Below are 13,040 nucleotides of genomic sequence, written 5' to 3' on the forward strand. Positions count from 1 at the left end.
ACAAACTCAAGGTTTTAACACTTACCCTTGTGATTTAATCATACATCTTGGTACAAGAGTTCACAGGCAAGTAAAAGGCAACTATTACTGTCTGAATAAACATTAACTTAACATTCCAATCTTTGATCTAATGCCCAAGGTCAAATGTTGTTTTTGCCTCAGTGGCATTTTTTAAATCATTTCAGCAATTAAAGATTGTAGTGTTGAGGCTATGACTAAATAGAAGCAAGAAAAATGCTTTGTTCTGGGCTCAAACCCACTCACACTGAAGTTACTGGGAGTCTTTATGTTAATTTTAATGGGAGTAGGATCTAATTTTAGATGGGTGTAAATTAGGAATAACTCCAAGAAAGCCCAATAAAACTAGTGGAAGTGAGGTCAACGAATGTGCAGGTAGTAGGATATGATTGTGGTGACAGTCCTTTTTGTTTGTATTTCTTTAAAGGCAGTTTTTGGTTTACCTCTCACAGTACTGCTGATCTTATATCCACTCCTTGCATCCTTATTTGAATATCGCCATTCAAAGGGGGCCCATTCATTCCCTCTTCTTCTGCAATATTGGGTCAGATTCTCCTTGATGCAAGATAATTCTCCCTGCCACAGAATGGGGACTCTGACAGTATCAACATAGAGTTTCCTTGAGATTCTTTTATCCTTGCCCTTTCCACTCTACAGGGAAGAATATTGGATTTCTACCAGCAGGAACTGTGGAAATCCTCAAATTCTCTGAGCTTGTTCCCCAAAGTAACAAACCGAGGGCACAGCAACAAGTCAGGGCCTTCGAGTCCTCCCGCCTCCATCATACCCAGAGGAATCCACCTGGGGCATCTGGTCCGGTGGCCCTCCTTGCCATCATCCAATAAGGAACAACAGCTGGTGGTGACCTTCTCGGGAATCTTGACATCAAAACTCAGTCAGCTCTGAGGCTTGTTCTCTCTCTCTCTCTCTCTCTCTCTCTCTCTTTTATTTGCTGTATTGCTATTGGTGGCTGGTTCAGCTTCATCCCTATCCTCTCCTACCACCATAGCCATTCAACTGCCCAACCTCATTTCCTTCCCCTTATAGATTGTGAGTCTCACTCATTCACACTCTTTTATACTATGACCTCTTCCTCCCCTCCTTTCAATTTCAAGATCTCTGCAGCTCCTCCCCCCCAAAAAGTAGCCCTCTATAACTAGTATTTGTAAATTAATAAATAAAATATGTAAAAGAATTCAACAGCCTGGAGCTAACTTTCCACCTGTCCCATCACCCTGATCACTTTGTGTGAATGTTCCCCAACTCTTCATCTCTTTTAGACTCTAGGCTCTCCTGGGCAGGGCTGGTGTATGTTTGCCCAGCATCAAGCTCAGTGGAGTCTGTGACCCTGAGCCTGACTGGTGCCTTTGGAGGACTATGGGAACAATAATAACAAGAGTAAATAAATGAATAGGATGATATGCCCTCCCATTGTCTCCAAGTTCTACTTGCAGTCCCCAGATGTCACACTGCTTACAGGCTCTAATGACTCTCAGCTGTTTGCTTAAGGGATAGTTCTGGAACCACAGAGCAAGGAGACACAGGTGGTCCACAGGAGATTGGAATCCTGCATAGCTTGTCTAGCCCCTCCCTTTTCAAACATATAGCAACTACCAGAGCCCTACCTTCCTTCCAGTCCACATGGCCCCGTTTTGCTGTGAATTATAGGCTTTTCATCAAATAAGTTACAGCCTGCCACACATAAGAGTGGAATCCCATAGAAAATGGATACAGAAGAGTGAGAACGTTCCATGTTTGGGAGAACTGGGGCCTATATTAAACTGTGAAATCTAAATTCACAGATAAAAATGTATAACTTTTAAATTGCTTTTATCTTTTCACCTCCACACACAGCAAGCAATAAGAATTGTTCTTTATTTATATTAAGAGCTGACCAATGCTCAAAATGTTACAAATACTCTCCTCCAAAATTAAAATATAGGACACTTTTCTGATTTTGGAAGTGTTTTTAGTGCCCTGGAAAGGCAGCTTTTCAGAGCTACATGAAGAATTATATCTTAAATGTGCTTCTTGCAGTCAGCAACTTTTTCCAAGTGAACTAGTCTTTCTGTTGCTGCAGGAGTGTTACTCTTATTTAAAGGTATCCCACTGATTCATTCTTACTTTTAGTTCTTTGTAAAACCTATAAAGTCTGCGTTAAAAAACACCTAGTAAAAGCCTTTTTATGTGTTAATTGCAGACACAACAAAAGCCTAGGAGGAATTTAAGCAGATATGACCTTAGGTATTATAATTTCATTATGTTTCTCTCAGTGCTCCTGTGATCTCTACTAGCTGCCCACTAAAGCTTAAACATCCATAATTATTTTGACCGACTGGCCTAGGTGGTAGAGTGAGTTAATGCATTAGCTTTTCACTTCTGGATGTATATGTTTAAAACTGACTTCTGAGATGAGCCACATGTTCTCAATCAGATCTCTAAAGAAATGTATGTGTCCCCCAAAAGTACCACACACTTCCACATGAATTAAAACGTATGTCCTGAGGAACTGAGGAGTAGACCTGGTGTGCTACAGTAAGAGTAGGAAAGGATTGAAGGAGATGACTAACGAATGCCTTCAGCCATCACTCAGATAAGCATAAACTCTTGGGCTAGGGCCACTGTCTCTTCTACATTTTATCAGACATGTGAATGTGATCTTGGAGTATCTATATATACCTGCAAAAACCTTCACCATTTACAAATATAATTCATTAATTAAAAAGTGAACACAGAGTATTTGTTACAGCCATACCACTTTGTGCTATGATTTTGTCAGCTCCTACAAGCTAAGTAGTGGCCTAGATCAAGAAAAAGGATATCAGAATCCTATTGACACTACTGATTATTCAGTAGGTAGCAATTTGGTTATGGTATCCATTGTTCATCCTTTGGAGGAGCTGTAAAACCAAAGTTACCAAAGGGGTAAGACCAGAGTCACGATCATTTCAGTAGGATGGTTTCCATAAGTAAAGGGTGCAGGATGTGGCCCCTGGAACACTAAGCTGGATCCTGCAGGGCACTTAGCTAGGAGCTGGATGTGCTCAGCATCTCACTGGTGGCACTAAATTTCTTGCAGGTTCAAACCCATAGTGATTTAATAAGTTTTATGAAATGTGTAATATCAACTTTTATATGAAAGACAATGTGAAAAAAATAACCAAATGCCCTCAAAGCATAATCAGTATCACTGTAAATTACATTTGAGTCCAGTGGAGGAAAACAGGGTACTTGAAAATAAGGCATGTATGACTTCATGATGACAAAAGTAGCAGAAGATCGAAACAACATAAATCTAGATAGTGTTAACTATATGCTGTATATAATTAAAAATCACAGTCCAATGAAGGCTTGGCCACCATAACATATCCATTAAGAGAAGACTCTGCTGCAATATGTTCCAGGGCATGTTTGTTGACGAGAGGGCCAGCCAAGTAACTGTGTACAGGGAGGTGTAATAGTAACAGAGAGAAAGCAGTTTTCTAAACTATCTCCATAGCTCTCCAGTTGCATCTTCTCCCTGTCCTCCTCTTCCTCCCTCACTTCCAGAACCTCTCCCTGTCCGACCCCACTCTCACTCTCTTCCCCTTTTCCAGTCTCCTTCTCTCCACTTCAAATCTCCCTCCCCCGTTCTCCAGCCCATATGCCCTCGCCCTGTCCTCTCGCCGCTGCCCTGTCTCCTCACCTCCTGCCAGTCCCGCTGCCCTGTCTCCTCTCCCGGGACTCACCAGCTGATGTTCGGAGAAGTTCGGTGCGGATGTAAATAGACACATCACCGACCAATGAAAAAGCGAAGGCAGCCTTGGGTGTCCCCGGCCGACCAGTCGCCGGGAGCCGGCGGGACAGCGGCTGGGCTGGGGAGGTAGAGCGGGGCACAGACCCTGCTCCTGGGGCGCTGGGCTCAGACTCCGGCTGCAGCACGGCCAGGGGCGAGGAGCTGCGGCATCTCCAAGACATCAAAGCCCAGCAAAGCGCTGCCTGCTCCCCGCACCGGCTGCGGTGGGAGTTTAGCGGCGGCTGCTGCAGAGCCAGGCTTTGCTGGCGGCAGTAAACCAGCCCTTGTCTCCAGGGGCGGCTCTAGACATTTCACCGCCCCAAGCAGGGCGGCATGCCGCGGGGGGCGCTCTGCCGGTCCCGCGGCTCCCGTGGACCTCCCGCAGGCGTCCCTGCGGAGGGTCCGCTGGTCCCGCGGCTCCACTGGCAGAGCGCCCCCCGCGGCATGCTGTCCCAAGCACTCGCTTGGCGTGCTGGGGTCTGGAGCCGCCCTGCTTGTCTCCCGCCGGCCGGCTGGGCAGGTCTCTGCGGGGAGCCGAAGGCTTCCCCCGGGCGATCGTACAATGGGATGGGAGCAGGAAGAAGAGCGCCTCGTCACCTCGCTGCTCCCACCTGGCAGGGGAGGAGAGGGGTTGGCCAGGCACTCCCGCCACAGCTCGCTCGGGCTTGGCAAGGGAAAGAGGCGCCTGCTGGTGGCCCTCAGCGCAGGGGAAAACTAGTCAGGAAACTAGCCCGTTTCCTGACTCGGGGACTGGAGGCTTGGGGCAAACTTTCGCCTGCTGCGCTCTCTCGCGTGTGTGAAAGACACACACAGGCCGTATGCAAAAGTGACAGCCGAGCTGCAGCGGGAGCTCAGACTGCACCTTGCTTCACTGGGTTTTCGTGTCCCCCCAGGCTCAGCCCAAGGGGGAGAGGGAGAGAGAGAGAGGCGGAGGGTGCAAAGGGGTTGGGTGGATTAGCAGTGGAAGTTCTGCCGTGCACAATGCAGGCGCGTTGCCTTTGTCATATTTATGCAGTCCCATCGCTTCTCTGCAAGCTTCCTTTCCCCACGCGCACTTCATGAATTCTGAAGAGGGAGAGACAGACTGGAGAGACTTTTTGCATTCAGAAGGGGGCTGGGTATAGAAATAGCCCTGAACTGCACTTTTCGCAAGATTCTCTGGCAAACTAGATAGGCATGTGCACGTTTGGCGCCATACTAGTAGAAATCACGCTGCTATCTACATAGTTAACAAGGGCAGTAGTTCGATTTCTGTCACTAACGTGCCAAACAGGCAACTGATAGATTTTTATTACCATTCCTCACACCCACTTTCCTAGAAGCCCATATAATGTTTCAGGGTTGCAAGTGCCAACTGAAATTTATCAACTCTGATATTACCAGCTCCGCAAACTAAAATATCTGCCTCAGAGATGCAACCTTTCTTTAATGGAGAAGGGTGAACACTGAGAACTAATTTCCTTTCTGAGCTGCACAGCAAATGGTCCCAACCACCTATCAGTAAGAGGAGGCTGTGCAGCCTATAGTTGAGTAGGACAGTCTATTAAAGGAATAAAAAGGAACATACGTTTTTAGTCTGAGCAGAAAGGCAGAGAAGCATCCAATGAAGGCAAGAAAAGGGCACATTTAAAAAGTTATCAGAACAAAGATACCCCATTTTCTTCCAGTGTAAATCTAAGTAATAACCACCCTACTCTAATCTTTTCTAGAGACTTATTAATTAAAACGTCTCAATTTCAACCTTTCATGCATTAGTCTTTCATTCCTGCCACTTCAGTTATTACAGCAAGCCATCTGCTTCCAGGATTATCCATCTTTCTACTGCCTTAAAATCACCCTTTACACAGCCATAATTCCAATCCTATCCATTATTCTTCTTACAAATGGTTATGACAGATAAGTCATTTAAAAACATTTTAAAATGAGTCTAATTATGTGAGGGTAGTAGGTTTCCCCCAACTGCCTGATATTTAAAGTACAGTAAAGTTCCAAAAGTAGAGGGAAATCGGAGTGGTCTGAGATAAAATGAGCCTCATGGTTTCATTTTTCAAAATGTTCTGAGGTGAACAAAAGAAGTGCCAATACTTTGGGGCCCATTGCAGAGAGAGAGGAAGGAGGGAAAGTAACATTAAAATATGTTCAAAGTAGACTAAAATGCCTGAGTTTGCATCCCTTATTTGTCCTGTTGTTTTTAGAGCCCCTAGTTTGGAGGGGGTAGGGGGAGAGAAGATATTACAAGCTAGCACATATGGGGTTAACCAGTTGTATAATCTGTGGATCAAATTCTGAAGTTCTTCCTCAGTCTTTATTCAGGCAAGAATCCCATATAAATGTATCCCGTTTAAGAGGTGAGTGACCAGGTAACAGTTTGGGCTCAATGGGCCTCTTCTTCAGCTAGTATCAGTTTGCACAGCTTCAGTAGAGCAATGCCCATTTTCACCAACTGAGGATTTGGCCAGTACAGTAAAGGGTACTAGTATGAAAGGATCATAGAATCATAGAAACATAGAATATCAGGGTTGGAAGGGACCTCAGGAGGTCATCGAGTCCAACCCCCTGCTCAAAGCAGGACAGATCCCCAGCTAAATCAATACACTTGTCTGCGTATCCACTAAGAAACAATAGCTAAGAAGACTTCAGAACTATATTCTCTAATCTTTTTATGCACTGCCTTTTTTAGAGATAACAAAGAGGTCATTCCATTCATGGAAATATTAAATATATTTATTAGATATGCCTCTACTGCCATGATGAACCAAAAAAATGACAACATAATGCTTTAACTTGTGATGTTCTCTCAAAATATTTGTGTGCACGATCAGATTCCTTACTGTAATTCAATCTGCTCATTTGTTCATGTTATTTTAAAAAAAAACAGAAACAAGTTCTCTCTAAATTTTAAAATAGTTTTTAATATTTTATAATCCCAGGCGTTTTGGTGTTGTAATAAATGGCCGGTCCTCTCAAATTGTACTCATGTATATAACATTTACTCCACTGAGTAGCCATATTGGTTTCAGTGAGAATAACCACAGGAGTAAGGGTTCGTAGGATCAGGCACTATGCTGTAACTTTAATGGGATCTCGGGTTACTCCCTGATAACCTTCTGTACTTCTAACAGATGACTACTAAGTTGAAGCTGATAATTAAAAAGTGGTAATTTGATAGTCAAAGAGAATACAGCATGCCACTTACAGAATCAGAGACTGGAAATAGTATTAATAGAATGTCTCTGGCTTGAAACATATAGGTTTCTGTGCCAGCTGTTTGTCTAAGGGAGCTCTGATGGCAGTCTTTCATACTAATGACATGATCTCTTCAAAAGAAGAGGTTAAAGAAATCTGCTTCTCCCGAAACTTTACTTCCAGGTACTTTCCCCACCCAGCCCCATGCATCACAAGTCATTATCTATATTGTTCAGCCATCTAACTGCTGCATCATTGAGGGTAGTAAGGTGTTGCAGCCCACCATCCAGTCTTCTAATTGTGCACTCCACCATGTTTGATTGCTTGCATCACTGCTCTGCAGTCACACTGTGAAGACTGGGCTAAGCCAAATTTCTGCATTGTGGGACCCACTATGTCCATTCTAGTCAGTAGCCTATTAAGCCTAGTTCAGGATATGCATCCTAGATTGTAAACTAAGGCTTCTGAAGTTTTTTGGCGTGCCTGTTTCTCTATCCCAGAGTTGCTGCCACTCCATAAATTCATAGCTGCTGGCCCTGATATGTTGTTTATTTGAGATAGGCACTGGATCGGCAACAATGGACATGAATGCACGAATGGCCACCTCAAAAGGATATTGCAAAGTCAGTTGTGGAAAGTTATCAGGAACTACAGGGGTATGTGTTTTCTTCTGAGTTGCTTATTTGCACATATTGGAACCATTGTCAGGCCTTGTGTGCAGCAGATGGTTTCATCTATCCTATCTCGCATGCAGTTTTAAGGGTGATGGCATCTCATTAAAGTTTTGGGGGAGCTGTGTGAGCCAACAAATATAAATTAGATGTTAATGTGTGGCTAAGGCAGCCACTAATGATACGGTGACTGTGTTCAGCTCCAAATCAATGAGATGCTGTGCCATCTTTTGCCCCGCACTGCTGCACTGTATTCCTCTGAAGCGAACACCAGTGCCAGTACTGAGGTTTTATAGAATATTTGCCTCTGCTTCCCAGCAGGTTCCTGCTAACTTTTGGATCAATGCAGTGTAGGAGATAATCTTTTTCTTTGTGTTCTACATGGGACCGTTAAGATAGACTACAGTCCCAGTTTGACTCCTAAATTAGTGGCAACTAGCTAAAAAGAGAGTGAACAATCCTCAACAGAGACTGGTAAGCAGTAGATTGGTTATAATAGGTGAACAGTTGGGCTGTTTTGAGGGAACTCTTGGTAAATCCAGGAGGGGGCAATAGTTGAGCTGTTGTGGGGGTATTTAACTTCTGTTTTCAGGGTAACAAGTGGAGTCTAAGACAGTGGCGACAATCTTCCATCTGAATGATCGCCTGGCCAATCTGTTCTCCTCAGGTACAGGTCTCCAGGGTGTCTAAGGAATTTCTAGAAGATATGGATACAGCCCTCTGATAAATGATTGACACAAGCAGTGTTCCAAAACAAAGCACCCTTTATTGGTGCAAACACAAATAACACAAATCCCTAACACAATAACAACCTAAGAACACCCCTTATTGATGCTATAAGGTGCAAATCCCTCACAACAAGCTAGAGAGCACCCCAAATACCATTACTGTACAGTTTGAAGTGATGCTAAATGGCTGTGCCTTGCTTCAGATGGCCAGTCTTCCACAGATTGCTGACAGCTGCTGGTAACAGTCTTTCAGTGTCTTTCATGTTAAGTCTCATATCTCATTGGATCCTTCTCTGGTTGCTGCTCCAACTTCTACATGCACTCTCAGACTGTCTCTCTCTGCACAGTCTCTACACTCCTTGCACCTTCTCTTCTGCTATCTGTATCTCTGACACTCTCTTTATATACTATGCTGACAGGCTTGATAGACAGTTGTTTTGCTTACTTTTGCTAATATTTTCCTGTCAGAGTACTACAGAGCACATACCACATCACAATATTTTTAACGTACACAACTTCATGATCAACAACTGCCTGACCTCTGCTTTTGCTGCCAATTTCTCTCCTGCCAATTTCAGTGCTAAGTGACCTACAGCTTTCATCTAATGTGACTCTTGCTCACCCGTGGAGTGACTCTTGCTCATTTAAAATAGATGCTAGGGATATAAGATGGAGTCTGGGGACTTCAAAATGACAAAGGTATGTAGCCAGAGCATTTGTGTCTTGGCAGGGTAACCCTTGAATATTGTGTATGTAACCCTTCTGCTCATCTGAGTTGGCAGCAACAAGGGCCGGGTTCAGAATCTAGGGGTTCTGTTTCAATAACACAATGCAAGACCGGCTCGAGCCCCCACCCAGTGACCTGGGACAATTACATACCACCCCCCAGGTGCCTCTGAGAGGCAATACTGCCCCTCTCGCAAGCACAGAGTCCGAGGGTAGCAATATCCTTTTCATAAAGGAGGGAAACAATGCGGCATTATGTTGGGGAAACACCACAAACATGGTTCATAACACAAACCATGAGCAAAAAACCCAACCCCAAGTAAGTCTGGCAGTATCCTTTTCCCCTCAGGGTCTTAAGTCCAGCAACCCAAAAATCACCCAAAAGTCCAACAACTCAAAAGTCTCTGTCCCTGGTCAGCGCAGCCCCAGAGTTCAAAAGTTTATCTGCAGAGTTTTACCTCCCAGCCTGGGGGGGAGAGGGGGGCACAGCAGTGTTAAGGGGTACCTTACATGGTCCAAGGCCAACTGCCCTGCCTCTCCATGGGGTTCTGCTGCAGCCTTCACCGCAAGCCACTCCACCAGCTGCTCCACTCTGCCAGCCATCCTGTGAACTGCTCCAGCCATTCTGCAAACTGCTCCAGTCCACCAGCTGCTCCACTAGCTGTCCTGTGAGCCACTCCAGCTGTCCCACAAACTGCTCTGCTCTGCCACCCACTCATCAACATATCTTCAGCCCCATCCCCCAGCACTCATTGATTTCAGCTCTTAGTAATTTTAGCTCTTTAGTGATTTCAGCTTGTAGTAGGAGAGTCTCCGTGCAGGTGGTCCATTGGCCCAAACTGTATTCAGCTCAGCAGTCTGTAACTAGACTCCTAATGGAATTAAAATTAGCTCTGGTATTCCACAGTAGAAAGAGATAGAGATAGAGATGCAATTGGTATTTCAGGCCCTCAAAAGGGGCCCATGTCATCAGATACAAATGTCCATCCCCAGCCCCTCTTAATTCACTTGGTTTTGGAACCTATGTCCCTTATCTAACGAGTGCTACTTAGTTGATGGCGAGTCCCTCTGTCATAAAATAGTTCCATTGTCCTTGATTCACATAGTCAGGGTAACAGCACTTTATTCTTCCTGCCCCAATAACAGCGAAACTGGGGATCCCACAGCAGCCAAAGTGACCATTTGGGGCTGCTGTGGACTCATGCTAGGCAGGGTGGGTGTGCCTATGCAAACAAGATCAGCCCCTAAAGTTCTTTTCCACAATGCACCACAATTCACCACCAGATGTCAGGGTAGAGCTCATCCTGACTCTGCTTACATGTGGAATGTTACCCACATCAGTGGGATGGATGTCATTGGTATATACATACTAATTGGCTTAGGTGTTGGTAGTTTCTACGTATATATGTTGAAAAAGAGAGGAGCTAGAATGGATCGTTGTGGGAGTCTGTAACAGAGATGCCTAAGGCAGCAGACTTTGTCTCTTGCTTGCAAGATGAAGCATCAATTCATTATGATTTCCATGATGAACCGTACCATGGACTTGCAGTCTGGAAGAACTTGGGGGTCTGCCTTGTATGCAGACAGTGTTATATGAAGCTAACATGGATGGAACCAACGTTCTTGCCTTTCTCAAAGGCATCTTCAATGTCTTGTATTAAGCAAATGGCTTGATCTCAGGTACACCATCCTTATTTGAAGTCAGTTGATAACCTCACTGATGGACATTAAAATCTGTCTCTCCATAAGCTTGCATAGGCACAAAGGAGAAGAATGGTTTGATAGCTCTTGAGATCTGCCACTAGTTTTTCTGGTTTCAGAATGGGTAAAATTTTTGCCCTGCACCAGATTTTTGAAATGCAGTTGTCCTGGAAACATAGGATGAAAAAACAAAGCAGCCAGATTTTGGCTGTCAGGCTTCTGTGAAGTAGGAACTCTATATCGAAATAATCCAGGCCTTTCTTGTTTTCATAAGCTTTATCGCCAGGTCCAGCTCTTTGTCTGAAAAAGGCGCCATCAGATTTGAATCTGCACTCAGAGCCTGCCACCTCTTTGTAACCTCAGCTTTGATCACACAGATGAAAGATTTATCCAAGTTCAGTGTACAGCTGGGTTGTGATAGAATTTGTGGAGACTGGAAACTCCATTTTGCTGAGTCTGGAATCTCCAGAATGTCTTTTGATGGTCTGCTAGGCTTTCTGGCTAGAATGAGTAATGTCCATCTTTGTACTGTTTCTCTCCATCTATCACACCTACTTTGATCCAGCAGTTGAATGAGCTCCCTGTTCTTATTAACAACTTTACATTTATTATCAGCAGATTGAATTCCTGTTAGACCTTTATTGCATCTGACAACCACTCAGAGATATACTGTCAGCGATAGCCTCTAGGGATTGATGTCTTTGCAGCTGGCTGAACTAATTCACAGAAAATTTGTTAGGAATCACTTATATTGGTTGGATATATCAAATCCAACTCAGCCAGTTCACTGAAAGACCTCCCACTAAGCTTTCCAAAAATTTCACTGGGCTTTCTGTAAGCTGTTTCTTATTGATATCCACAGACCCAGGTGATCAAAGTTGGCTGATGTTGAGACTTTGGCAAAGCTTCAAGCACCTTCTGCTTTATGGCAGCAGTTGCCCAGAAGAGGAAAAGATAATGTTGGGTGAAGATCCTGTTGTCCATTTGCTACTATGAAAGCATAATATTTGCTTTGGTTTGTAGAGCAGTTGTAGGTCAGCAATTAATGCCCACTCCATTAGAATTTCTCCATCTCCATTGCTGTCAGGGTATCCCTAACTGACATGATAGGAATTGAAGTCACCACAGTAGATGGAAGCATCTGGAAAGCTGACTATGAGATAACACTGAGAACAGTTGATATGTTGCCTTTGAAAGTTGGTCATTTTGATGAGATCTAATGTCCACCCTTAATATAGAAATTATATTACAAAACACTACATTAAAAGAACATTAGGTTGAAAAGTCAAGATTTTGAAAGTTAGGAAAGGCCAGAATTAGGGTTGCCTGGACTACCTCCTCTCAGGTCCTGCATGCAGTGCCAGAGCGATCCACATCACCCAGAAACAGTTATTGCAAGGAAAGTCCTGCTCAGCCCTTGCATTCCCAAGAGGGAGCATGCTCAGTGCAGATGGAATCTTCAGAGACTGTAACTGCTAATCTCCAACAAATCTCTACTGAGCATGAGCAAACAGATTTTTCAGAGGTTTATAGCTTGTCCAAATGTGTGGGAATTTTCATGGAGATTGCAAAAGTCATAACCCTGGCACCATGTCAACTCCTCCCACCCACCACTGGCCAAATTACAAGTCTTTGCTCCAAAGTATGGAGGTAATAGAAATTCTCAACAAAACGGTTGTAAGAAATTTTAACATGGGAAAAACAACATATTTTTCCTAACGTTGTTCTGAGCAATTGCTGAACTAGTTTAGCTGAAATTTGAATAAAATAAAATAAAATAAAATCAGCCTGATGCAGCCACCTGGCATGGAAAATTTCAGCTGAAATGATTAAAGTTGGGCAAAGTTATAAACTACTGAAAATAGGGTCTCATAATGGAAATTGTGAAGCAGCTATAGGCATTGCTGGCTGTGCTGCCTATAGTAATAAAAATTTCCTACACTCATGTAGCATTTTCCACTTGAACCTATCAAAACATTTTATGAATTTTAATAAATTAATCTTCCCAGTGAGGTACGTTATTATTATTACAATATTATCTCCATTTTACAGATTTGGAAACTGAGACACAGACAGATTAGATTACCTGTCTAGGGTCACACAACCAGTGAGTGGTAACTGAATTTTCATCTCCTGACTTTCCATATCCTGTTTTTTATCTACTAAACCATACTTCTAAATTATCACTCTCCATACCCAAATTTAGGGACACAATTTCTCAGTAAGAAACTGTCA

At 43.8% G+C, this 13,040-nt stretch overlaps 1 protein-coding gene across 2 annotated transcripts in view; it reads right to left on the reverse strand.

Annotated features, from left to right (window-relative positions):
* Positions 1-4,074, reverse strand: part of MME (membrane metalloendopeptidase) — a 63,626-nt gene extending 59,552 nt beyond the window's left edge. For both annotated transcript variants that reach the window (XM_030575166.1, XM_030575167.1), the window contains exon 1: positions 3,747-4,074. The gene's annotated coding sequence lies outside the window, so the exon portion shown is untranslated. The remainder of the gene's footprint in view (positions 1-3,746) is intronic.
* Positions 4,075-13,040: the final 8,966 nt, after the last annotated feature.

Source organism: Gopherus evgoodei, chromosome 9 (assembly GCF_007399415.2).
Source record: "Gopherus evgoodei ecotype Sinaloan lineage chromosome 9, rGopEvg1_v1.p, whole genome shotgun sequence".
NCBI lineage: Eukaryota > Metazoa > Chordata > Testudines > Testudinidae > Gopherus > Gopherus evgoodei.